General features: G+C 45.2%; 1 protein-coding gene across 11 annotated transcripts in view; it reads left to right on the top strand.

The window, feature by feature from the left end:
• The window catches only part of ERC2 (ELKS/RAB6-interacting/CAST family member 2), a 1199719-nt gene that overhangs the window by 241068 nt on the left and 933434 nt on the right, over positions 1-25217 (top strand). The gene's annotated exons all lie outside the window — the stretch shown is intronic.

A 25217-nucleotide genomic window follows, 5' to 3' on the forward strand; every position in this document is an offset into this window, starting at 1 on the left:
AGAAAGAACAATGCATTTGTTCAAATACTAGATATCGCATATATCTGAATGTTAAAAGTATCTGAAATTTTTAGAGTGGGTGTTGTCAACCTACATCAGTGTGTGATATTTCAGTATCTTTTTTGTGGTAGAAGAGAATAAACAGGCTTACATTTATACTCATATTTTATGAAGCTCCATTCAGTTTGGTATTATGTCTTGTGCTGTGTGTTTGATAGCCTAAGTGACCAGCCCTAAAAGGTATGCTTGGAAGTAAATTTGATTTTATTCAATAGCACTTTCTACCAGGAAAGTGTTCTTAGAATTGCAGCCTTAAAGTATCAAAATTGTAAGCCCCATTGAGTTCCATGAGCCATCTTTCAACGTAACCAATGAATGATTTGGCAGTAAGCACCTGTCCCAGTCATGTTGCATTAAATGTTTAAATTATGTGACTGATTTATCAAGTGGTTCACCTTTTTTGTACATTATTCAAAGCATTATTCAAAATAATTTGTACATTATTCTCTGTAGTTTGGTCCAAGGTGCAGTGTAGTGGCCATCTTAGCTTAGTTTAGATGCATCAGGCAAACACTGAAATAAAATCAACTGTCTTCTAAAAGCACTTAAGGAGAAAAGTAAGCCTCCCTGGGCTGACTGCCACCATGGAGAAACTGGTAGATGTTTTAGCAACCCAGTGGTGAAGATACTAACAAAAGAAACTCCTGGGGTCTCAGGGCCTGAAGAGAGGGGCATTCCTTAAAATTCGGAGCTAATGCACTTTAGGAGGACTATGTATAAAATGTTTATGCTGAAATATTTAAAGCAATGCTTCATCCATACATTATGCTATAAACATCTTTATATTGTGCTATTATGGTGTTGTAGCAGTTATTCCTGTGTAAACTGGACAATCCATGAGACGAATCAATATCCAATAACGTGTTTGCAGCTCAAGTCTTGTAAGAAATGTTTTACACAATATAACCCATTGCTATTTTTTTTTTGTGGGTGACCTATTAGGATTAATATATCTGACCTATCTCTGCTTTTGGTCCTGCCCTTTAGGATGGGCAGGGCTATTTTTGTAGAAAAAGCCCAGCAGGAACTTATTTGTATATTAGGTTACCCCCCCACCCCCCGAGGCCAAGCCAGCCAGAACTGCGTTCCTCTGCACTCAAAAAAAGCCCTGAGGATGGGCATCTGCCTTGTCCACAACATGAGCTTTTACAGTGTGGCTTTGGCCTTATTACATGATCTGCCCAAGGCACTCTATAGAAAAAGATGCAAATCAGTATTAGGAGGGTATTTTTATTTATTAATGTTGATGATCATTCACAGAATCTTGTTTGTCCATTTTGTGAGTGGTTTGGGCCATTCCAGGGAAGGCCCTTTTTCATAATATAAATATTGTGAAGAATAAATTTTATTTCTAAAAGCATTTAAGGAGAAATTTTATTTCTACCATGGAGACAGAATAGATGGTACCAAGCCTTGATTTCAGCAATTTAGATGGAAGATCAAAAACATCCCATGACTTTCATATTGCTGTGTTTATGAACACAGAGTTGGTTGAATTAAACTTTCTTAACTTTCATCTGTTTTGAGGCACTATTGTTGTTTTGTTGAGCTAACTCATATCCATAAATAAATTCGCACTGTTCTGTAACTTTTTAAACAACTACATACATACAACACAAATTACACATTTTGTTTCACCATTCTGGTCCATTCAGGGGAGCTCTGGTCATATTTTTCTCCTCTTAGTTTCACTAAAGCTTTCCTGAGAGCAGTACTGCTGTGACAGCTCAATACTGTCCTGTGTAAATGTTAATAATTATTTCTACTAAAAATGCAACCTCTCAGTTTGCACCTTATTTGTGAAATTGTTCTGTTAAAATTAGGGCACTGTTAAATTGATACTAGACTATTACTGTGGTAATCTTGTTGTGTACAAATGGACACATGAAGTTGCTTTATATTGAGTCAGTTGATTGGTCTGTCAAGGTCAGTATTATTTGCAGTGACTTGAAGTGGGTCTGCAGTCTCTGGTAGAGGTCTATGACCTTTGAGAGCCACTGCCATTCAGAGAAGCCAATACTGACCTTGATAGACCAATGATCCAACTAGGTGTAAGTGCTTCCTGTGTTCAAGATGAATTCCTTAAAATACAGGGCATTGTTCTGTGACTTTCTGATAACAACAACAAAGTCAGATCCTCTCCATTCAGGAAAGCATTTTTCTTTGAAAGAAATACTACAGCAACTATATGCCTGAACCTTCTCTGGTCTTATGCAGCTATGAGTCAGTATTATATTACTTCCCCCACCCCCAGCTGTCTGTGGGATGGCATTGATCTGGGATCAAGTTTTTGTTTGCTTCCATCTGAGATCTGGGACAAACTTGCAATGTGACATTTCTGCAGTTATTGTTAGCACTAGGAATAAGGCCAGTTGTGATGAAAAATACAACGGGTTCTAGAAAGAAGCTCTGGGTGAGTTCCCCCTTGTCCTTGGTGTCTTCCCACCCACCCAAGCGAAGGCATTCACTCCTCCAACCCTTGGTGTCTTCCCAACCGCAACACCCCCCTCCAACTACCACCCATCCCCAACCACCTCTTCCTCTCAATTACTCCCACACCCTTGGCAGTCCACTCCTCCCCCACCCATGACATTCACTCACCCCCACCCTTGCTGTCTTCCTACCCACTCCACAGCTGAAACAGATGCTGGCATCCCCCTCCCCCACATGTGTGTGTGTATCCCCTTGTCTGTGGTGGCTCAAAGCCCTGAAACGGGCCCAAAATGGAGATAAGAATAAATCTTCTTCGTGGTCTCTGTGCTTCACATTCATGGGAAATAGTGCCCGTGCCAATCCCCTGAATCGGTACCTAAAAAGCTTGGGATTTTTTTGCACTTGGCACCAGTGGGCATGCGCGGGCGTCCCAGCATGCATGCTCATTGGCGCCAGCGTGCGGATCCCGCCAGTTCCTTTTTGACCGCTGCGCTGAGAGGATCTCCTTTCATTCTCCAGTCGGTACTGTAATCCTTTGGATTGTTTCTTCTTGTTGTATAGCCCGCTTGTTGTTTTCTTAGTGTAGTGTAGTTAGTTAGTTGTTAAGATAGTTATTGTTGTTTTAAATTTTTTTTTGTTGGACTTTGCCCCTCGGGGCTTTGTTCCCCCCCCCTTTCCCCTCAGAAATCTTTCTGTGTGGTTTTTTCTTTGACGCCTATGGAAAGGCATTGGGGTTTTTTTGAGAGGTGCCGCTCGTGTGGTAAGAAGATTGCACCTCCTGATGGGCACTCCCTCTGCTTATTGTGTCTGGGCGAGGGACACTGAGTTGATTCGTGCCTGCACTGTTTAGCCTTCTCTAAGCAAACCCGCAAAAATCGTGCAGCGAGACTATCTGCGGCACTTGTAGAATCGGCTGTTTGTCTGCCGAAAATGGCAACGGGCCCATCGGTACCGATGGAAGAGGCTGCATCGACTCCGACAGCTACATTGGTCGAGCCATCGCTGGTGCAGACTGATTTGCTGACCGAGAGAGGCCGACCCACTAAACAACCCTCTGAAGGGTCAGTGGCGACTCCGGCCAAGAAGCGTAGGAATGATTTGGGGACCCGATCGTCCCTCCTGAAGAAATCGAAGGAGAAGGAGAAGAGAAAGACCAGACTCTCCTGCATTCCTCCTTCTCGGGACGCTTCGGTGTCGACTCAAGCTGCTCTACCCTGAAAGATCCTGGCGTTTCCATGTCTGAGGAGTCCTTCGGCATCAAGAGGCAGAGAGTCGCAGCAGCTCCGCCTGTCGGGATTGGAGCATGAAATAGACCTGACCCAGCGCACCCACTCATCAGGATCATGCCGTCGCAGCGACAGTGGTTTGATCTCGGAGATCGAGGCTTTGGTACCGAACGAACCCCTGGCACCTGCATTGACTATGGTCTGGAGAGAGCTAGAGCCAACGACTATGGTCCGACGCTTCCCACCGCTTTCACCATGGGATCAACATCAGTGGTCTTCTCCTTACGGCTACCTGTACCCACCATACCAATGGTATCCTCCATGTGACTTTCCTGAATGGGATCAGCAGTCGGAGGTCTCTCATCTCTCCAGAGTTTCCGATCACTCTCAGCAGCGAGCATCAACATCGGTGTCAATCCCTCCGGAGAGACGAAGAGAGAGGGTGGAAGACGTCCAAGCTCAATCGTCAGTATCTCTGTGGTCTCCCGAGCGAGCTTCGACCCCAATACTCTCCGAGCACTCAGTAAGAAGGGACTCCTCGTCATCGGACTCTGAGGTTGGTAATGATGACCCGGACAGAGCGGTGGAACCTTCGCCAGAGTCGCATATCACTGAGGACCTTTCCATTTCATCATCGGAAGATCTGAAGTCGTATGGGGACTTGGTGAAGCGGATGGCACACTCCCTCTCCCTCACAGTGACGCAACCGCAGCCAGTTGTTGATGACACAGTCTTCGATATTATGCAGTGGGACACATCAACGGCTGTGGCATTGCCTGTAACAAAAGTCATCCTGCAGGCAGTGAAGGAGCCTTGGGTGAAGCCAGCGTCCACCCCTATTTCATCTAGAAGATTGGATCATATGTATCGGGTCCAGGAGGCTGGTGCTGAGTTTCTGTTTGCGCTCCCCAAACCCAACTTGGTGGTAGTCTCCTCGTCATCCAAGACCCTCAAGACCCATTCTTCGCCACCTGACAAGGAGGGCAAGAAATTGGACAGTGCTGGTCGGAAGTTTTATTCAGCGGGAGCTCTAGGAGTAAAGGTATCTAATTATGCTGCTTTCATGGCTAGATACCAATACTACAACAACAACAATTTTTATTTATATCCCACCCTCCCCGCCGAAGCAGGCTCAGGGCGGCTAACAACACAATTCCATACAATACTCAGTTTGGGAGCAGCTCACTCCCCTTTTGTCCTCCCTAAGCGAGGAAAAGAGATCTGCATTCTGGAAGTTACAGAAGGAGGGCTTTGCTGTAGCCAAGCAACAACTGACTGCAGCAAAGCACATGGTTGACGTATCAGCCAAAACCATCACATCTGCTGTCTCCCTACGCCGTCACTCATGGCTGAGGTCTACAGCTCTCCAGCCTGACACCAGGGCCTCTGTAGAAGATCTACCCTTTGGGGGTGAAGGTTTCTTCAGCTCAACCACAGACAGTGTCCTCCAGGAGATGGACAAGAGCATAAAGACCGCAAGGAACCTGGGTGTCCCGGCCTCATCTAAGACGGCTAGGTCAAAGCAGTGGCACAAATCCTGGCCTAAGCAGCCCTACCAAAAATTCTCCCCCGATCAGCAGTGGAGACCTCGATCTTCCCAACCAGAAAGTAGGTCTCCTTAAAGGGGAAACAACCGAAACAGGTTTGCTTCAGCACAAACCACTGGCAAATCTAAGGGTGCTCGCCCACAAAAGCAGGGCCTTTGACTTTCCAGTAGCACACATTGCCGCCCTTACTTCGTCTACCATCCACCTTCGTCCATACCTTCCGGCTTTGGAGTCCATCTCCACAGACAGGTGGGCTCTTTCCATCATAGCAGAAGGGTACAAGATAGACTACATTCAGGTTCCGACTCAGTCAGTGATTGTCACCACACTCCCTTCCCCACCTCTGCTGGCGGAGGTGAGCAACCTCTTACAGAAACAAGCCATAGAACCGGTCCCAGTAGAGGCCAGAACGGGAGGCTTCTACTCTTGTTATTTCCTGGTTCCCAAACGGGATGGGGGATTGAGGCCAATTATGTACCTTCGGAGTCTGAACAAGTTTACCGTGTACCAGAAATTCAGAAAGTCCACTCTGCAAACAATCCTTCCCCTCATCAACCAAGGGGACTGGATGGCAACGTTGGATCTCAAGGATGCTTACTTCCACGTCAGCATCCATCCTGCGTACAGGCATTTCCTTCGGTTTGCAGTAGGTTCCAACCACTTCCAGTACAAAGCCCTTCTCTTCGGTCTGTCCACTGCACCTTGGGTGTTCACCAAGATGATGAGTGTTGTGGCTGCACATCTCCGGCTTCAAGGTATAGTCGTCTTTCCATACATTGACGATTGGCTCCTTGTGGCAGCGTCGAAAGAAAGTCTGTCCAGCCATATTAACACCACTCTTTGTCTTCTTCACATCTTAGGTCTGCAGGTCAACATGGAAAAGTCTCATCTTACTCCATCATGGACAGTTCAGTTCATAGGGGCTTTGCTGGACACAAACCTTCACCGCGCCTTTCTGCCTCAGCAGAGAGCGATGGACATCATCAATCTTGTCAATCTTTTACAGAGTCAGAAATGGGACACGGCACAACAGCTGCAGCGGATGCTGGGGCTGATGGCGGCGACTACAAGCGTGCTGCTGTTTGCAAAACTGAGAATGATAGGTCTTCAACTGTGGTTTCTCAGACAGTTTCGGCCTTTAAGGGACTCACCTCGGAAGAGGTTTATGATTCTACCCTGGAACCTCCAGACCCTGCAATGGTGGAAATCCAGAGACAATATTTGTCAGGGAGCTCCCTTCCACCTACCTGCAACAACTGTGACCATCACCACAGATGCGTCTCTGTGGGGCTGGAGTGCTCACATGGATTCTCTGTGTGTGGGGGGCCCTTGGCCTCCTCAATTGACTCATTGCCACATAAACTATTTGGAACTGTTGGCAATTCATTTCGCCCTTCGATCTTTCCATCCCATAGTGGCTGGGAAGGCGGTGGCCCTTTTGACGAACAACACTACAGCCCTGTGTTATATCAACAGGCAGGGCGGGACAGTCTCTCGATGACTCTGTGCGCTAGCACTAGAGCTGTGGATGGAGTGCCTGGAGCACGACATCTTTGTAAGGGCTGCACACCTTCCAGGGGTGCTCAATCTGCAGGCGGACTTGTTGAGCAGAGGAGCAGCATCTCTGCACGAGTGGAAGATACAGTGGCGCTTCCTTCAACCCGTGTTTCAGCTCTGGGGATATCCTCACGTGGATGTGTTTGCCACAGCCAGGAACCAGAAGTGCCCTCTGTTTTGTTTCGGGGGGGGGGGGGCACGGATCCAGAGTCATTGGGAGACGGCCTGATGTTCCTGTGGAATGATTGCTTCCTGTACCTGTGTCCGCCTCTGCCGTTGCTGACAAGAGTTGTCAACAAAATTGCAGGAGAATGACCATGCTTCATCCTAGTGACACCATGGTGGCCTCGGCAGAACTAGTTCCCGATCTTGCTTCAACTAGCGAGGGGGGTTTTCTATCAGTTTCTGGTGGAACCGGGCCTTCTGTCAGCCCAGGACGGACATGTATTCTATCACAATGTGCCTCACCTGAAGCTGACAGCGTGGTTCATCGACCCTGTGGGTTCTCCAGTAGAGTCCAGCATGCCTTCCTAAATAGTAAGAAGTTGTCTACTCGTGCTTCCTATGATAGGAAGTGGTGAAAGTTTCTTCAGTTCTTAACTGAGCCTATAGTCTCACCCCAACGGGTGGGGCTACTGGTGATTTTTGATATCTCTGGTGGATGCTGGCCTTGCTTTTTCGTCAGTTCAAGTTTATTTAGCAGCGATTTCAGTGTACCATGAGCCTGTAGAGGGGAATTCAGTTTTTGCACACCCTCATTCTAAGAGGTTTCTAAATGTCTGCTCAGGTTGCATCCTCCATCGAGGTTATCCCCACAGCTGTGGGACTTGACTTTAGTTTTGGACAGGTTGACTCGGCGTCCCTTTGAGCCAATGGCCACATGTTCTTTACAGCTTCTGTCCTGGAAGACTGCTTTTTTGGTAGCAATCATATCGGCACGCTGTGCAGGGGAGCTCATGGCTATGCGTTGTGACTATCCATACCTAGTTTTTCAGGAGTCTGGAGTGTTGTTGGCTCCTGATGTTTCTTTTCTTCCCAAGGTGGTTTTCCAGTTTCACCTGAAGTTGGAAGTTTGGTTACCCTTGTTTTATCCTACGCCTTCCTTGGATGAGGAACGTAGGTGGCATGCTCTGGATTTTATTAGAGTCATTCTAAGAATTTTCGCCAGGACCAGCATCTTTTTGTTTCCTATGCTGCTAAGTTGGGCTCCAGAATCTCATCTCAGCGGCTTTCCAAGTGGCTCACTGAGACTATTAAACTGTGCTACTTGCTGGCAAAGAAGCCGTTGCCTGGGCCCATTCGTGGACACTCTACTATATCGATGGCGACGTTGGTGGCGTTCCTGAAAGGTGTTTCCCTGACAGATGTGTGCAAGGCTGCCACCTGGTCCTCTCCGCATGCTTTCATGAAGCACTATGCTCTGGATGTGCATGCTCAGCAGAGGACTCGTCTGGGTGCTGCAAGCTGTCTTTTCTGGTTGACCATGTTCCCACCTCCAGGTATGTCTTGCTTGCTAATCTCCCATGAGTGTGAAGCACAGAGACCACGAAGAAGATAGACAGGTTGCTTACCTGTAACTGTAGATTTTCGAGTGGTCATCTGTGCATTCACACTACCCGCCCTCCTTCCCCACTCCTGATGGTCTCCCTATGTTAGGGGGCTTCCAGCAGTCAAGAAGGAACTGGCAGGATCCGCGCGCTGGCGAGCATGTGTGCTGGGATGCCTGTGCATGCCCACTGGTGCCGAGCATGAAAAAATCCCGGGCTTTTTAGGTACCGATTCGGGGGATTGGCACGGGTGCTATATCCCATGAGTGTGAATGCACAGATGACCACTCAAAGATCTACAGTTACAGGTAAGCAACCTGTCTTTATGTGGGGTATGGGAGGGCATGACAATGGTCACACACAGGGGGTTTTGGTAGAAAAAACTCAGCAGGAACTCATTTGCATATTAGGCCACACCCCCTGATGTCACCATTGTTTCACCAGCAGGAATTCATTTATATATTAGGCCACACCCCCTGACACAAAGCCAGCCGGAACTGCATTCCTGTGTGTTCCTGCTCAAAAAAGGCCCAGGTCACACAGATGCTGAAACTCAGCATTCCTTTTGTTTGCACTGCATTATTGCCACTTTTCCCTCTCATATTCAGCCTTGTGGCATTTAGCATCAGTGTGAGCTTGTGGCATGATCTGGGTTTTTTGGCCTGAACTGGATGTGTTATGGTATACCATAGAGTATGCACCTCAAGGCAGCCATTGGTAGGGGAATTGATCTAACTTCAGCTTTTCATCTCCTCCTCCCTCTCTGCAACTTCTACCGAGGAAAAGTAGTATTCCTCACAGTGGGGACCAAAGCAGAAGGGAAGTTACCTCAGCAGGGTATAATGACACAGAGTCTACCCTGCAAAACAGCCATTTTCTCCAGGGGACTGATCAAAGCCACTAAGTAATACACTGTCTTTCAGTTTGCAAAAATGTAATAAACAATACAATAATGATAAGAAGCCAGTGGTGCTAGGGCCTTTTAAAGTAACAGAAACCCCAAGGGGGCCAAAAAAAACCCATCCTCAAATGAATAGATATAAGTCCAAACTTGGAAATAGTCTAACTGAAATTCACAAGGTGGGTGCTCCTGAGGAAGTAGCTTCAACGCAGCCACTTTCTTAAAAAGACATCTCTCTAGATTTTGATGACGTTTCAATTCCTTCTTCAGTTTAACAGCTCAGTTATTTAGGATCCCTGTTCTACATTCTCTAATCACAGCATTAAGCGTCTCTTTTCGGTGTGAACATCAGGCTTTTTTCACAGTCTACTAATTATACCAAGTGCCCTTCAAGAACCACATTTGCTCCAGGGGAGCTGATCTCTGCTATCTGGAGAGCAATTGTAATTCTGAGTCATCAACAGGCCTCATGTGGAGACCGGCAACAATGGTTCTCTGGAAGAAATGCCTGGTTTGAAGGGTGGAGTGTATGGCATTGTACTTGTATGAAGTTCCAGCCATCCTCAAGCTTCACTCTCTCCAGGCTTTACCCCTCAAATCTCCAAGAATTTTCCTACCAGGAGTTGGCAATCCAATCTTCCCAGCCAACCTTCAACCTAGCTTTTTTTGGCCCCGTGACTTCAGCTTTCCATCTCCTTCCCCCTCCCTGCAGCCTCTATGCAGGAAAAGTAGTCTTTCTCCACAGTGAGGACCAAAGTAGCTTACATCATTCTCCTCACCCCCTTTTGATCTGCACAACAATCCTGTGAGGTAGGTTAGGCTGAAAGTCTGTGACTGGTCTGAAATCACCCAGTTGGCTTCCACAGCAAGAACTTGCGTCTGGCAGACCTTGCACTGAAGTGCTGCTATGTCACACTGGCTGTCATGGGGGGCTGCTGCTCCCTCAAAGCCAAAATAGGCTTCCTACCCCATGCCTTTTACTGACAAAACCAAGCTTGAAATGCTATGGTTGCCTAGCAACAGCCACTGAGGGAAAATGGAGGACCCAGAGGGATGGGCCAATGGGATGTAAAGGCAACTTCTCCAGACCAGCTGCTATGTTGCCTGAGGAGACAGGGGCAAATTAATCATATGCGGCTCCACCAGCCTGAGGGGAAGCAGTGAGGCTGAGGGGGGAGGGAAGGAGTGACAGGAATGATGTGGCCACTGTAGCCTCTGAGGAAGTGCTCCCAATGGGGCCAGGCCTTACCACCTAGTCTCATTTTGAGGAGAAGGGGCCTGCCAACCCATTCACCTGAGTAGCTATTCACCCTGGAGGCTAGAAGGAAGAGGAATGGCAGCACCACCACCTTTGTTTCCTGTCTCTTTGCCATCTTCCCACTGCTGCTGCCTACTTTCTCTTCTGAATGCCACAGAGTAGGTAGGCAACAGCAGGTGGGAGAGAGAAGCGGACTCAACCAATGAAACGCAATTGAACTTGAGTGGCAGTTGACAGGCCAATGGCTGATGTGGTGAGCTGTCCCAGTATGTCTGGGCATTTATGTATATAATAGATGGATTATACAAATGGAGCCTCAGAACAAAGTTTGAGTCTAGTGGCACTTTTACAAAGTTTTATTCTGGGTATAGGCTTTTGTATGCATGCACACTGGTCCATGCACATAGAAGCTAATACCCAGAATAAAATTTTGTTGGTCTTAAAGGAGTCACTGGACTCAAACTTTTTTCTGTTGCTTTAGACTGACACAGCTACCCACCTGAATCTATCCACAAGCGGAGCTTGTAAATTTTCTGTCATTTTGTATTGCAAATTACACCTTTTTATTTAAAAAAAATTGGTCAGCTTGTTCAATGACTTGGTCATAAAATGTAGCCAAGCTTTTCATACAGATGTGCAGTTTATCCCTAATCCATATGCACACATCCCTTGCATGTTACTTTAGTTATTTTTACCTAGGAGTGTATGGGAAAGGTTGACGAGAGATGAAGATAACTGAAATTCTTTTTTGAAAATCACTAGCTGTGATACAGCAGCATATACCCATGGTTTATGCACTTCTGTCTGGCTTTGTCATTTTTGAAAAATATACTTGTAAAAGGGTTCCAGAGAAATGCAGGCATGATCAAACTTGTATGAACTGGAATAGAAGCTGTGTTCTGTGAATTAAAAACCTTCATTTTTCATGTTTAGCTTGCTTGTCAACATTGATAAACCTAAAATTGTACCTCAAATCTCAACAAAAGAATGAATGCTTGATAAAACTTTAAACAAAGCTAGGCAGTAGACAGATAAACTAGTTGAATGGTAGTAAATGAAATGGCTGAGGACATGTAGGTCCTAACTGGCCTGTCTATAGCTTCAGACTGAGCATTCTGATACTCTGGTTCTTTCCCTAAGTCAATGATAGGCAGCCTTTTGAGGGCTTAGTGCTAAAAAGTGGCATTTTCTACCTCTGAAGATGTTGGTGAGCCGGCAGAGAGAAAGAGAGAAGGGTGTTCTTGCCCAGACAGGATAAGAGGAAGCTGATCTGCGGTTTTGCTTTGGTCTTTAGAGTGATGCTGTGCAAAATGGTCTGTTGTGCTTTGGTTTAGCATGTGTGTCAAGCAGGCCTCAGATTCAGTGGGAGCTCACAGGAGTGCAGCTCCTGAACCTTTCTGAGAGTTCCACTTCCTTCTGAGAGTTCCACCTCCTTGTCCATTGAATAGTATTGCAGCTGCATAACAATCCCTGGATGAGCTCCATCACCTGTTTTTCTACAAAACAACAGCTGGTGTCAAGGATTGTCTACTAATACAACTTTGAAAACTGAAATCTATTTATTTGTTTGAACATTTATGCCCCTCCCTTCCTGTGCTTATTGAGCTTTCCTTTTAGTCACAAAAGATATTACAACTAGGTCCCCCCAAAAATGAAATATCACATAAAAAAACCCATGTCAGTTAATCACTAAAAGACCTACATATTCATGCCCTATATTTAAAAAAAAACTAATAAAGATCTTTCTATACCTGTTCAATAGTTCATTCTGCAAAATGGATATCACAACTAAGAAAGCATGAACCATAGCTTTTGTCTTTTATAAAAGCCAACTAGATGGCAACCAGGGTGGGCTTAGTGATTTTGGTGCCCTGAACCCTGTTCAGGGTTGAGCTTCAGAATCACTGCCACCCCCTACTCCTGCTTTTACAACTGATCTCCAGCTGGCAGAACTAAGCTCCCCTGGAGAAAATGGCTGCCTTGGCCTCTATACCATTGTACCATGCTGAGGCTCCTCCCCCCCAAACTCCACCCTCTCCTGAATCTACCCCCAAAGTCTCCAGATATTTTTCAACACAGACCTAGCAACCCTGTGTATATTTGTGTGGTAGTTGCTGAGCTGGTTGCTACCAAGCTACAGAGAGGTAGGTAGGTGCAGCAGCTGCCAAGCTGGCTAGCCAAGAGTTGGTGGGGTTTGATTAGGATGGAGGTGAGAGTCTGCCTGGTCTTTGGTCTTTCTTCATCTGGAGAGGGGAGACATGGGTGGTCAGGCCCCTACAGCCTGTGGCCCAGGTCAGCAGCTGTGAATGCCCAGTAGCTAAGTCCAAGCCTGATGACAAAATCAGGACCTGAGAGGGTCTAAGTTGTTATGTTAGTTTACATAAGAAGAGAAGTATGTTTGTATGATGTTGTACATTATAGGTAATAAGGACCAGAAGCTGGAACTGAACTCAACTTAAAAATTAGCAGCCAATGTAGTGGCTTTAAAAGTGGTAGAATGTATATACAGAGCACTATCCCAGCCAATAGGTGGGCTGCTGCATTTTAAACCAACTGAAGTCTTACCAAATTGGTTTCAAGGGCAGCTGCATGCAGAGCACATTGCAGCAACCTGGCCAGTTTATAGGGTTGCCAGATCTGTGTTGGAAAATACCTGGAGACTGGGGGTAGAGCTGAGAAAGGTCCGTGCTTGTGGAGGGGAGGAGCCTTAGCATGGTTCAATGCCCTAGAGTCCACTCTTCAGCTGGTTTTTCTCCAAGGAAGTGGATCTCTGCCAGCTGGAGATCAGTTGTAAAAGCAGGAGATCTCCAGGCCCCACCTGGAAACTTGCAGCCCTACCATGCCACATAATCTAGAGAGAATAAAATCTACAAGCCAAATGCAGATGAAAAAGAAATGACTTTTTAAGCAAAAGCACCGATGTGCTTCTCCGGTAATAATATTGGTGCCAAGAGCATGCTTAAGCTCTTGAGCGGTCATTTGTATTTCAACCAAGATGGATAGGACAATCCATTCCAAAACAGCAGCATTTCAGCTCTATAGTAGATTTCAGAAATGGACTCAACAGATGTTCTGACATATTGAGTGTCACTCCACAGTCTGACACAGTAAGTTTAAGAGAGCCTTTAAACAAACCTTCTCTGGTAGGTCAACCTGTCTTAATGTTGGAATCTGATGTAACCTCATTTGGGGTCAGAAAGAAGGCTATAACAAAGCCTTTATCCTACTTATTCTGAAGAAGAGCACTCCCAGATCAAAAGATGGCTCTTGCTGTTTATCTACAGTCACCTCATCAAGCAAGTTCATTCATACTGATAAATGCTTTTCAAAAGTATGGTTTCCCAGACTCAGATTTCAGCAGATTCATAAAATATTCAGAATTTCATTTAGGTAATGGTTTAATCAAAATATAATTCAGGGAAGGGGAAAGGAATAATACCCGTTAAAATGTCTTTCTTCTAACAAAAGAAACTGGACAGAACAATATGTGCCTTGTAAGAGCCTATACACATTTGAATCTAATTGAAATGGTTACTTAGAGAATAATAAACTGCAAGTCATTTTCTGATCTTCTCCAGAATTCTGTTTTCTGTTGCAGTTTACTGCCAGGAATAGGGAAGAAAAGCTTTTAAGTAAGTTTGATTCATACTGCACACAGAAAAGGAATTATGAGGCAAGTCTGTGTATTGTGATAGACATCTAGGAATACTCATCTCTGACAGACTATACATCTTTGACAAAAGGGGTGGAAACTCTGGCTTGTTTCTATGGGTGATGTACGACACTCATTTCATTCTCCAACTTCTGCAGCCTTTGGGAATAGGTCAGTTTTCAAACTAACTGCAATATTTGTTGATCAAATCTTGGCAGGGTTGCTCTTTTGAATGGCCAGCTCCTCTTCTCCCTCTCTCGGCTTGGCTTCGCGAACGAAGATTTAAGAAGGGTGCAATAGTCCACGTTTGCTGCAGGCTCGCTGGTGGCTGACAAGACCAATGTGGGACAGGCAGGTACGGCCACAGCGGCTGCAGGGAAAAGTCTGATTTAGGGTTGGTCCTGAAGCAGTGCGATTCTTCCTCAATCTCCTTTTGTCCTCAAGACCAGCTATGCGTGTGTTCTCAAAGGAAGAGACAGCCTGGTGGATGGTGTGCCTCCATGCTTTGCGATCTGAGGCTAGGTCAGACCACTGGTGATGGTTGATGTGACAGGTGCTAAGGGATTTCTTCAAGGAGTCCTTGTACCTCTTCTTTGGTGCCCCTCTATTTCGATGGCCGGTGGAGAGTTCGCCATACAGGGCAATCTTGGGAAGGCGGTGGTTTTCCATCCTAGAAATATGCCCCGCCCAGCGCAGCTGCGTCTTCAACAGCAGTGCCTCGATGCTGGTAACCTCTGCCCGCTTGAGGACTTCAGTGTTGGTCACAAAGTCACTCCAGTGGATGTTGAGGATGGTGCGAAGGCAGCGCTGATGAAAGCGCTCAAGGAGTCGCAGGTGATGACGGTATAAAACCCACGATTCGGAGCCATAGATGAGGGTTGTCATCACAACCGCTTTGTAAACATTGATCTTTGTGCCTTTTTTCAGATGCTTGTTGCTCCACACTCTTTTGTGCAGGTGGCCAAATGCACGGTTTGCCTTTGCCAGCCTGTTGTCAATCTCCTTGTCGATCTTGGCATCTGAGGAGATGATGCACCCCAGGTAGCTGAACTGCTGGACTGTCTTCAGAACTGATTCACCCACAATGATGCAGGGAGGGTGATAATCTTCCTGGGGTGCAGGCTGGTGGAGAACTTCTGTCTTCTTCAGACTAACTTCTAGGCCGAATAGCTTGGCAGCCTCTGCAAAGCAGGACGTCATATGCTGCAGAGCTGATACCGAGTGGGAGACGAGTGCAGCATCATCAGCAAACAGTAGCTCTCGGATGAGTTTTTCCATTGTCTTGGAGTGTGCCTTTAGTCGCCTCAGGTTGAACAGGCTGCCATCGGTGCGATAGCGGATGTAGACACCATCGTCCTCATCTAGATCTACTGCGGCTCTTTGAAGCATCATGCTAAAGAAGATCGTAAAGAGAGTTGGCGCGAGAACGCAGCCTTGCTTTACACCTGTGCCTATTGGGAAGGGCTCCGAGAGGTCGTTGCAGTGTCTGACTTGGCCTCGCTGGTCTTCGTGTAGCTGGATGATCATGCTGAGGAACCTTGGGGGACATCCTAAACGTTCCAAGATCTGCCACAGGCCTTTCCTGCTAACGGTATCGAAAGCTTTGGTAAGGTCGACAAAAGTCACATACAGACCCTTGTTCTGTTCCCTGCATTTCTCTTGGAGCTGCCTGAGAACAAATACCATGTCGGTGGTGCTCCTGTTAGCTCTGAAGCCGCACTGGCTCTCTGGGAGGAGTTCTTCTGCAATGGTGGGCACCAGTCTGTTCAGGAGTATTCTGGCAAGGATTTTGCCTGCGATGGAGAGCAGGGTTATCCCCCGGTAGTTGGAGCAGTCTGACTTTTCCCCTTTGTTCTTGTATAGGGTGATGATGATTGCATCGCGAAAGTCCTGTGGTAATTTGCCTTGTTCCCAGCAGGTGACAAGTACTTTGTGAAGTGAGCTATGTAGTACTGTGCCCCCATGCTTCCAGATCTCTGGTGGAATTCCATCAACTCCTGCTGCCTTGCCACTTTTCAGTTGCTTGATGGCTTTAACAGTCTCTTCTAGGGTGGGGATCTCATCCAACTCTGTTTTCACCGGTTGAAGTGGGGTGAGGTGGATTGCTGAATCTTGAACTACGCGGTTGGCACTGAAGAGAACCTGAAAATACTCCGACCACCGGTTCAGTATGGATGCCTTGTCTGTGAGGAGCACTTGGCCGTCTGCACTATGCAAGGGACTCTGAGCCTGATATGATGGACCATATACTGCCTTCAGGGCTTCGTAGAACCCTCTTAAATCACCAGTGTCTGCACACAGCTGGGTTCTCTCTGCAAGCTTGGTCCACCACTCGTTCTGAATGTCTCGAAGCTTGCGCTGGAGGTTGCTACATGCAGCGCGAAAGGTTGCTTTTTTCCCAGGACAGGAGGGCTGAGCAAGATGTGCTTGGTAGGCAGATCTCTTTTTTGCCAGTAATTCTTGGATCTCTTGATTGTTCTCATCAAACCAGTCCTTGTTCTTCCTTGTGGAGAACCCGAGGACTTCTTCAGAGATCTGCAGGACGGTAGTTTTTAGGTGTTCCCAGAGTGCTTCTGGAGAAGGGTCTGTGGGGCAACTGAGGTCCTCAATTCTTGACTGGAGTTTTGCCTGGAAGGCAGCTTTAACTTCGGCTGACTGGAGGCTGCCAACCTGAAACTTCCTCTTCTCCCTACCAAACACAATACAACTGTCAAGTATTTTGAAGACATTGCACATTAATGTTTAGCGTTTCTCAGCTGATTTGTTTCTTTCTTCAAGCCCAATCTGGATGTTACTCTAAATGTGAGGATTACAGAAACAGGAGCCACTCATGCTTCTGCATGTTCTGCATTTGTAATATTGTCTGAACTGGCCAACAGACTCTTTTGAAAGAGACACAATCCAGCCAAAGTTAAGCTCATCTAAGGCCCCTTGATTTCAATGTGAAAATCTAAACAGATTATTAAATCATTCCAATTAAGCCAGTGGCAGCTAAAAGTTCTTTTCTTTGACTGGTTTATATCCTTAATAAATAAGAGAACAGTTTAAAAATGTGTGATTTTTGTTGGGTCTATTGCTCCAAATTCAACAACTATTTTATTTTTAATATGCTTCAGAATTGTATTTATAGCTCCAAATTCTTCAAGATTAAGCAAAATCCCCTAGAAATATATTATTGTATCACATTGCCATGGAAGTTAGAACATAGATACAATAATATTTTTGATTCACCCATACTGATTACCACCACAACTTCTTCAGAAGGGGTGTGTATGTGTGGAATTCTAACAATGCAACACATACACATAGGTAGCCCTGACCCTGAAATGAATATGAGGTAGCTCTGTTTGTGCCCAACTTTATATGTAAAATGAAGTATCCCCAAATTGTATGTCAAGGAGATTACGTGAAAAGAGGCATAACAATAAAAAGAGAGTTTGCAATTTGTTGCCCAGGGCTCTTTTTGAGCAGAAACACATAGGAATGCAGCTCTGGCTGGCTTGGTGTCCAAGGTTGTGGCCTAATATGCAAATTTGTTCCTGCTGGGTTTTTTCTACCAAAAAAGTCCTGATGCTGCTCATCCACAAGATATGCTTGGCTTCATAGATGAAATTATAGATGCATGCACCAAGAAATCAAATGCTGGCTCAGCTCTTCTCCTTCCCTCATGCTTCAAGTGGTTATCCATCTTTTAAATAAAAAAATCTTGTGACATGTGTATTATACCGTTCATTACTTATTAAATACAGAACTTTTGAAAAGTGTGGGACTACTCCAAAGAATGGGCAATGGTACCAATGGAGAGTTTTTGCACTGATTTTTGGGTTGAGGGAGCAAAATCGCCATACTGTACAGTGAACTTCTGCTTTAAACCTGTGGCATCACTTTTTCAGCACTCGGCCCTGTAAAGGAATAATTTGGGAGATTCGGGTTTGATTCCCTACTCCTCCACTTGCAGCTGCTGGAATGGCCTTGGGTCAGCCATAGCTCTTGTAGAAGTTGTCCTTGAAAGGACAGCTGCTGTGAGAGTCCTCTCAGCCCCACTTACCTCACAGCGTGTCCGTTGTGGGGGAAGAAGTTGAAGGCGATTGTAAGCCACTCTGAGAGACTCTGATTCAGAGAGAAGGGTGGGATATAAATATGCAGTCGTCTTCTTGTTGTTTGGACTGATCATAGCAAGGTTATTCCAGCATGGTCCATGGTTGTTAAAACTGTTCTATGCAGGACTTCTTTTCTGGAAAAAGAGGTGCCGGAACTCTCAAGAGGGAAATGAAGGAGAAACACATGGATGTCCCTCATTAACTTTTAAACATTTTTTGAGACTTTTTGACACAAAGAAGTTCCAGAACTCTGTTCCACCATGTACCCTCAGTAAAAAGCACTGATTTTATGTGGATCTTTATCCAATGTAGCTTTTAAAATGTTTTTTAAAAATAGAACACCCCCCTTACAATTTCGTTACCATTAGTCAGCTGGCAGACATTGATTATGTAAAGAAAAATCTTGCAGTTTTGTTGAAATCCAATAATCTTGCGATAATGCTTTACCAAACAATTACTGGCATAGTAGTATTTTATGTTACTGTATTTTTATAATAGTGGGTACTTCAAGAAATATTTGTTGAAAAGTGGGGCAAAAATTTGACTAAACAAGTTAAATAGGTAAATAATGAGATGGTAGGTTTGCTGGTTAAACCAGATTATTTTCAGAGAACTGGTATTTCACAGCTCCCATCCACTAAAATTAATCATTACTTGATACTATTGGAACAGCTCCTTAGGATGTCACAGTGGATTCTTTTGCACTGTGGGAAAGAACAGCAGCTGCTGAACATGTTCAGCAGGTCTTGGTTCACTATTCCTGTTAGGTTAATGTCTCAGAATGGCTGGCTGATGTTTTCTCAGTGATTACTGGTTGTTCAGCAATAGCTCAGAGGTGGGTCTGTTAAGAATCCATGGGGACAACAGCTGTAACTTCTGGTTAAAATAAACTTAACTCATGTTGATCTACATAAAACCTTTGGTGCTTAAAAAAAGAAAAAGAGAACAACTGTATAAGAACATTCACTCTGGATGGGGAAGAGAGGCTCAGTTTGCAATAGTGCTACTTGGCAGCAAGAGGAGAAGAGAGGAAGGAGCCTTTTGCATGCCATTGATTTCCAAGGAGTAGATTTAATATTCATGTTCTTGTTTGCCATGGGTAGGAAAACAACAAATAAAAGATAATACCACTTATTCACACATCCGAGAGGTAGAATTTTTTTCATATAAAGCAATGCATTTTAATTGAGTAAAATGTCTTAAACTATATGACTAGAAAAGATTTTAAAAGTTTCAAACGGCTATGAAGCCATCATCCAGATTTGTATTTTTCTGGGAGGGGAGGGGGAAACTGAAGGATGGACAAAGCCAGATTCCTCAAATATTGAAGACACACACACCCTTGCCAAGAATGTACAGATTATTTATTTACTGCTGTTATTTCTCAATCTGATGCTGCTTGGAAGTGACTACATCCTAATTTGGGGGAAAGGTTGTTCTGGTTAGCTCCCCAGCTCTAGCTGTGCTCGTCCCACTGCAAACAGCTTCTCCTTTTTGCCGAGTAATATAAAACATTGCCCAAAAGGACAGGCTAATTTCATTGGGGGTAAAATGTTAATAAAACAAATCCCCTGTTTTGGCTCAATATTAATCTGAAATGTGAGGATTAATGTCCTGAAGGCAAGCAGATAGGAATGTTGCTGTGGCTTATATAGGTTATCTATGAGCAACTCACTGAGTGAAGAGTTGCTTAGACTGAAATCATGGGCAAACTGGAAACTGCAGTGTACTGATTAGCAAACACTATAAATAAACCACTGCGTTTTTATGTTGCAAATTAAGCAATTTCTTTCATAATGATGCAATTGTATTATTATCATCACAAACCAAAATTCATTAAATGTCCATAGAAAAATCAAAAAGTTATTTCACACCACTCTTGTAAGGTAGTACTTTCAAAATCAGAATGTTATTTCACACCACTTTTGTAAGGTAGTACTTTACAGTCCACTGTCTCAGTTCTCCTTTGCTTGAAAGACATAGTACCACGCTTGTATACGATTCTTCCTATGGGTAGCAGACCAAAGTCTGACAGGTGCAGCGGCTACACAGGTCCTAGGTTTAGTTCTGTGTTTTGTTCACCTTCCACTGGCCATGCTAAAGGCAACTGCTCACACATTACAATACAATGTTACTTTGTAAACTGCAAAGTAACATTGTATTGTAATGTGTGAGCAATTGCCTTTAGCAGGGGTTCCAAAGCTAAAAGAAAAGCATTTAATGAATTTTGGTTTGCGATGATAATAATATAATTGCATCATTATGAAAGAAATTGCTTAAGCATTTATTTGCAACATAAAAACGCAGTGGTTTATTGATAGACTGTGATCATGGCAAGCTTCAGCAACTGCATAAGGCCAAATAGAATTTTCTCGAATCTTCAGGTTGCCTGATCTTGTTGTGCTGAAAGCTGAAATATACTTTCTGGACAACTTCAGTAGTGGTGGTATATTGCTGTAGATTTCAATGCAGCAGTGCTTTCTCTGTTCAAGTGGTTTCCATTGAGCAGGGAGTGAGTAACATCAAAACATAAGAGAAGCCATGTTGGATCAAGCCAATGGCCCATCCGGTCCAACATTCTGTGTCATACAGTGGCCAAAAACCCAGGTGCCATCAGGAGGTCCATCAGTGGGGCCAGGACACTAGAAGTCCTCACACTGTTGCCCCCCCCCAAGCACCAACAATATAGAGCAGGGGTGGCCAACGGTAGCTCTCCAGATGTTTTTTGCCGACAACTCCCATCAGTCCCAGCCATTGGCCATGTTGGCTGGGGCTGATGGGAGTTGTAGGCAAAAAACATCTGGAGAGCTACTGTTGGCCACCCCTGATATAGAGCATCACTGCCCCAAACAGAGAGATCCAACAATTTGCTGTGGCTAATACCCACTGATAGACCTCTGCTCCGTATGTTTATCCAATCCCCTCTTGAAGCCGGCTGTGCTTGTAGTTGCTACCACCTCTTGTGGCAGTGAATTCCATGTGTTAATCACCCTTTGGGTGAAGTACTTCCTTTTATCAGTTCCGACTGCTCAGCAATTTCATTGAATGCCCATGAGTTCTTGTATTGTGAGAAAGGAAGAAAAGGACTTATTTCTCTACCTTCTCTATCCTGTGCATAATCTTGTAAACTTCTATAATGTCAGCCCTGAGTCGATGTTTCTCCAAGCTAAAGAGCCCTAAGCGTTTTAACCTTTCTTCATAGGGAAGGTGTTCCAACCCTTTAATCATTCTAGTTGCTCTTTTCTGGACTTTTTCCAGAAAAGAGCAACTAGAATATATCTTTTTTGAGGTGTGGTGACCAGAATTGTATGCTGTACTCCAAATGAGACCGCACCATCGATTTAGACAGGAGCATTATGATACTGGCTGATTTGTTTTCAGTTCCCTTCCTAATAATTCCCACCATAGCATTGACCTTTTTTATTGCAGTTGCACACTGTCTCGACATTTTCAGTGCATTATCTACCACAACCCCAAGATCTTGCTCTTGGTCAGTCTCTGCCAGTTCACACCCCATCAACTTGTATTTATAGTTAGGATTTTTGGCCCCAATGTGCATTACCTTGCACTTGGCCATGTTGAACCTCTTTTGCCATGTTGATGCCCACTCGCCCCGCCTCAACAGATCCCTCTGGAGTGCCTCACAATCCTCTCTGGTTCTCACAACCCTGAACAATTTAGTGTCATCCACAAACTTAGCCACTTCACTTAGCTTTCTGGAAGTCAAGGTAAACAACATCTATTGGGTCCCCTTTGTCCACATGTTTGTTCACCCCCTCAAAGAACTCCAACAGTTTAATGAGACAAGATCCTCCCTTACAGAACTCATGCTGAGTCTTCTTTAATAATTTTTGTTCATCAATGTGCCTACTAACTCTCTAATAACAGTCTTCACTAACTTTCCTGGTATTGAAGTCAGATTGACTGGTCTGTAATTCCCCAGATCTTCTCTGGAACCCTTTTTAAAGATAGGGGTGACATTAGCTACCTTTCAGTCCTCAGGAATGGAGGCAGATTTTAATGAAATATTACATATTTTTGTCAGGAGATCCTGAGCCTTAATGCCAGCATTTACAATTTGAGATTCCTGGGTTTTCACGTGAAGCCAGAACTGGACTTCATGGAAATGAGTTTCAGTTGTATCCAGTTTCTAACAAGCCTTTCTCAAGGATAGGAACAAGAATGACATGAAGAAATTCTTGATTTCTTGACCTCAGTTTTGATCAACATCTGCACTGTCCTTATTGAAACAGCTGGTGATTTATTTATTATGGGTTCTTTTCTCTATTATAGAGCAGTGATATTAGGGCAGGAATGTCAAACATATGATCTACAGGCCACATCAAAGCCCCTGCAGGGCTCCTATCTTGTCTGAAAGCAACTGGCCCTCTGCTGCTTCCTACTTCCTGTTCCCAGCATTGGAATTGGCTTTTGCCCAGTGTCTCCTATTTTCTGCTTTGCAGAGGAGAGAAAGAATGCCAAGCCTCCCCTCCCTCAATTGGCTGAGGGCTCCTCCCCCTCCTCTTCCTCTGGGGAGGGAGGCAGACGGGAAGACCCAGAGAGAGAGAGTTCCATAGCACTTTTAAGAAGACCAACAATATTTTATTCCATTTATAAGTTTTTGTGTGTCTGCACACTTTTTTGGGGGGGTGGGAGAGAAAGAGTCAGAGAGAGATCCCCCTTTCTGCTTCTAATAGAGTCTTATTGCTCTGTCATGACCTCTCTGCCACAGTTGAGACAGCGTGCTCGAGGCTTCATGCACGGCTTCTGGTTCGATTCTGGAGCAATTCTCTCACCTCAGTCTGGAGGAAGTTGACAGAGTTCTTGCTACTGTTCACCTGACCACTTCAGTTTAGATCCATACCCATCATGGCTAGTTAAGGCTAGCTGGGTGGAGCTACTGGGTCCTTTAAGGGAAATTGTTAACAGGCTCCTACGTGAAGGGACTTTCCCTGGGGTCCTTAAAGAGGCAGTGGTCTGCCCTCTCTTGAAAAAAAAAATCACTTGACTCGGCCGTATTGGCAAATTATTGGCCAGTGTCAAACTTGCCTTTATTTGGGCAAGATAATTGAGAGAGCAGTGGCGATTCAGTTGCAGAATTTCCTGGAGGATGCTTCCATATTGGATCCATACCAGTCAGGCATCCGCCCAGGCCACAGGACAGAGTCAGTACTAGTTGCCCTCACAGATGACCTCCAGAGGCATCTGGATCGGGGTGGGTTGGCAGTTCTGTTGTTGGACCTGTCAGCTGCATTTGACATGGTTGACTATTAGTTACTCATCCACATCTCGCCAACATTGGGATACAATAGTATGCCTTACAGTGGCTTTCCTCTTTTCTCCAGGGTTGAGGACAAAGAGTGGCAATAGGGGAGCAGCTGTCCCAGAGGCACCCACTATTATGTGCAGTGCCACAAGGGGCTGATCTTTCCCCAGTTCTTTTAACATCTTTATGCGCCCCCTTGCCCAGATTGACTGGAGGTATGGGCTAGGATGTCACCAATATGTGGATGACACCAAGCTCTATCTGTTGCTGGGTAGCTGATCTGGCTATGACCCAAAAACATGCATCTGGCATTACAAACCATGGCTGGTTGGCTCAGGCTGAGTCGATTGAAACTGAATCCAACCAAAAGGGAGGCCCTATACTTGAACCATGGTGGTCTGGGTATGGAGATCCCACTCCTGACATTTGACAGGGCAAAATTAGTGCTGATACCAAAGGTTAGGAGTCTGGGAGTGCTCCTAGATCACTCTCTAACAATGGAGGCCCAGGTAGCAGCCACTACCAAATTGGCCTTTTACCATCTCCGACTCGTTAGGCATCCCTTCCTCAGAGGAGGATCCCTTCCTCAACTGTGATGTCCTAGTGACAGTGATCCATGCTATGGTCATCTTGAGACTAGACCACTGTAATGATGTCTTCATGGGGCTGCCCTTGTCTCAAATCCAGATGCTTCAACTGGTGCAGAACACTGCAGCTAGGCTGTTATTGGGCCTCCCCTTGCAGGAGCACATTCAGCCTGTGCTGAAACTGATGCACTGGTTACCAGTTGCATAATGGATTCATTTCAAGGTGCTGGTTCTTACCTTTAAAGCCCTATATGACCAGGGACCTACCTTTCCCCACATGTCCTCCAGAGAGTACTATGATCTGGTTTTCAAAACCTCCTCTCAGTCCCTGGACCCAGAGAAGCCAGGCTGGTTGCAACTTCAACAAGTATCTTCTCGGTTACAGCCCCATGCTGGTTGGATGAGTTCCTTGAAGACCTTAGGACCCTGCAGGATCCACAGTTCTACAGAGCCTATAAGCCTTTGATGGCTAAATCTGTTACCTCTGCCTGGACAAACTAAGCTGATATTTTGTCTGGACAAAATTGAACTGATCACTATAGAGCCTGGCCTTTGTCAGCATATAAAAATACTCAGTAAGGCATGAGGCAAGTGACTAGCATGGGAGCATGCTGATCTGACAGTCAGTGTCAAAACAGATAACATCAGTGTTCCAGCAAGGCTCAACCAAGTGAAACTAGTTCTAACCAGAATAGGGTAATGAGTGCAGAGACTGTGTGACCAGTGCAAAATGACTCAGCACTTATAGCCCATTGGTACAAAGACTATGTAAATTGTATATAAGCAATGCTGTGCTGTACAGTATTTTCCTTCTACTCTATATGGTTGTTTGGCGGAGCACTTTGCTGAATGAATGTATATATTGTAAATAAACCTGTATATAGTTAAGTACAGAGTGTCGTTATACTGTTGCTTACTATATTGACTCACCTAAGAGGACCAGCGGTGCCAGGACTAGCGTATAACTACATAAATAATAACAGGGTTATGGGCCCAGCCCGCCACATTGGTCCCAGCCCGCCAGGTTGGTCCCAGTCCATCCAGTCTGCTAAGCTCTGGAGGCTTTAGGTGAGGCTAGCCTGC

Source organism: Heteronotia binoei, chromosome 5 (assembly GCF_032191835.1).
Source record: "Heteronotia binoei isolate CCM8104 ecotype False Entrance Well chromosome 5, APGP_CSIRO_Hbin_v1, whole genome shotgun sequence".
Lineage (NCBI taxonomy): Eukaryota > Metazoa > Chordata > Lepidosauria > Squamata > Gekkonidae > Heteronotia > Heteronotia binoei.